The following is a 3,191-nucleotide window of genomic DNA, read 5'->3' as shown; positions in this document are numbered from 1 at the left end:
GCCAGATGTCCAACCTCAGTCTGAAACTAGAGTCATTTTGACCCACTCTAATTATATTATATTAGCCTATACATACTTTCTTCAAACTCCTTCCCCCTCTGCTGTTAAGAGGATGTACCACCTTTGTCTCCTTGTGGGAAAGGCTGGTTGGTTTGTGCAGACTTTTGTACATCTGTGCTGCATTACTTTAAGGGGCTGGGAAAATCTCCTTCCTTCCTACTTTTGCTATCAATAGCCAAAGTTTATCAGTCTTTGTTCTCCATCTGGCATGCAGCCTCCTCCTCCTTTCCTCTACCTGGCTCTGGAGACCCTTTGCTGGAGACTGGCCAAGTTTTCAGTGCTTTGTTGTAAATGTATTTCAAGGGAACCAGGTTAAGGAGAATAAATACCATTGCTAACAAGCTAGCTTACTTCCTGGTTATTAATTGCTATGGCTACTATGCCATTTCCTCTGCAAAATAGCTAGTTGGGGGCTTGCTAATGTTATTGATGCATCGTTAAACAGATGAGTATTTCCTTCCTGTTCCCTGTTGCAAAATACCACACTTATGTATGTTACGCAAGGACTATAGCACAGCTTACACCTGAAGGCTATTGACTTAGGGAAAACAGTTCCCATTGACCCCAAGAGAAACAAAGAGGTTTTCATGTAAACAATGAAGCTTATGAGAACCATGCCTCTCCATTTTCATACTTCCTTGATTATATCACATAGCTCTGATACTGTGCTCTAACTAATCAACCCTCAAAGTGCCATTGGAAGTAAACAAGTATGTATCATGCCCATCAGAAAGCTGGGAGAAACTGAGCCATGGAGAGATTAAGGCCTCCATTTTTTAAAGTAACTAGTGATTTGGGGTGTTTCAGTTTTGGGGAACCTAACTTGGGAGGGGCCTGATTTTCAAAAAGGGTTGAGCACTTGCTTGGTGAAATTCAGGCCCTCATAATATGTCTCAGCTTAGGCACCCAAAATCACTAATCGCTTTTGAAAATTAAAGCCTAATTGACTTGCTCAAGGCTGTACAGTGAGGCAGTGTCAGAGATCAGGTTAGACCTCAGGCGTTCCCGGCTCCCACTTCTGACCTCAGAGCAAAAGTTGATTGGTTTAAAAATGTACTGATGTACTGAGGAAGGGAATATTATGGACATTGCACATGGAATGCACTTGTACCCCACCTGCTAAATTTTGATTGCACAGACTGAACTGGCCAGGGCTGGGAAAATGTCATTACTTTCTTTTTAATGTTAGCCTAACTTTAAAAAAAAAAATCCTTTTATTCAGCACTTTCTTCTAAAAAACACACGTACCACAGTCAAGAATGCCAGAGGACAGATCTTTCACAGTCAGGAAGCAAGGCAAATTGATTTCAGTTCTGAAGAAACCTTGGCATAAACACGCAACACAGAAAGGCCTTGGCTGCTCTAGAATTCTTTTAATGAAATTTCCCGCATTGCGATTCCTGCTGTATTTCCACCACTTGTAGCAACGAGGTGAGCGCGGGTTGTAGCCATGTTGCCCGCAGCTATCACTGGGTTATTTACACCTGCTCTGAGGAGAGTAACATGAAATGGTGGTTAAAATGCCAGCAGCTGTTCCACACTAATGCTCCCATAGTTCCTATCATCCAAGAAGCGGCAGCAGTAACAGCCATGATGGGAAACTGTACAGAAAAAATGGCTAGTGTAATTCAATCCAAAGATACAAGGGGTGGGGCCAGATAAGAGAGACTCAGTATGTTGTAGACTGAAATATGAATTTTAGCCTTAACTTCTCATTTTCCTGGCCTGATGCAGGGCAGGTGACCTCTTGGGGAAATTGCAAGTCTAAAATGCGTGCAGGTGTCCTTGATTGTTTCCAACATCAGGAAAAATTGAAGGAATATTTATATGTCCTTAGTGGTCTAATCCAGTTTGCCAAGAGTGGTAAACTGTGCTAACGTCCCCTATGTTACCTCCAATGAGAGAGAGGAAGAGGAAGGATTTTTAGAGCATAAACAAAATGTTGATAAATCTGTGATTCTTGCGGAAGTCTCCTCAGCGAGTAGTTACATCATTTACTAAATTTGCTTATGGAGCCTGAAGAGCTGTTTGTTTGTAGAGCCAACTACTGTGGAAGTACGGGGGGTACTTTTAGAGGTTGTTTGAAGATGGGGTTGCCCTAATGCAGTAGTTCTCAAACGTTTTAAAGCTGACACCCCTCCTTCCCTTTCAAGAAAACGGTATTGAAAGGACTGTAAATATCCCTTTGTAGACAAGCCCTTCCTTTCTTTCTGAAAGAAATCTGTGACTCTAGAGAACAGTTGAAAGCTCTGGCCATGGTTCCTTCCCTGTGGCTTGTCCTTATGCATCCAGAGGTTGCACTCCATCTTTTGAGAAGTGTTGTCATTGGATTGCTGAAGTCCACTTGTGCTCTGCCTAGAATGCTGCTTGGGGGACAGAGATAAGTTGTGGAACTGGGATAAGAGAAATGATGCATGGTAGAGGAATGCCGGTTGTGGCTAGTTTACAGTGATTATTATGGGTTTCTCTGTTCTGACTAGGACTTTCCATGAAAGATCCAATAATAATTCAGGTATTTACAAGAACTGCAAATTTGAAGGTCTTTTGAATCATACTTTAAAATATTTGGGGCGTCAATAAAAAAATTAACTGGCCTTAAACAATGAATGAATATTTTTGTGGATAATGCTGCAGTGAGGCAAGTTGGATAATATTACAGTGAATCAGATCTCATGCTGCATGGTATAAACTGTAAACATGGTGGTGTTATTGCTTAACATTTATATTATGGTAGGACTAAAGGCCATTGTGCTAGGTGCTGTACAAACTATATATATATATAATACGACAGTCCCTGTATAACTGTCCTCTGAAGCATCAGGTATTGACTAGAATTAGGCTGAGCATCATTTGTTACTGCAATAGGCGTGGCAAGTCCTGTATAAATCAAAAGACTGCCAACAGATTACTCATCCTGTTGAAAAACGTTGTCTGTGAGTGACCGCACTCTCTGCCCTTGTCATCTGGACTGAGGCTGAATGACTCTCCTTGTATTTTGCCTTGATTACTTTTTCACAGGCTTTTAGAGAACAACTAGGTTCCAGTACCTCTCCCTCCTGGCTTTGCTACAGTCCAACAGTAGAATAAAGGTCTGATACTAACCTATAATGACCAAGTTCCTAAAGAAATTT

Source organism: Chrysemys picta, chromosome 12 (genome assembly GCF_011386835.1).
Source record: "Chrysemys picta bellii isolate R12L10 chromosome 12, ASM1138683v2, whole genome shotgun sequence".
Lineage (NCBI taxonomy): Eukaryota > Metazoa > Chordata > Testudines > Emydidae > Chrysemys > Chrysemys picta.
Note: the sequence above shows the minus strand (reverse complement) of the source record.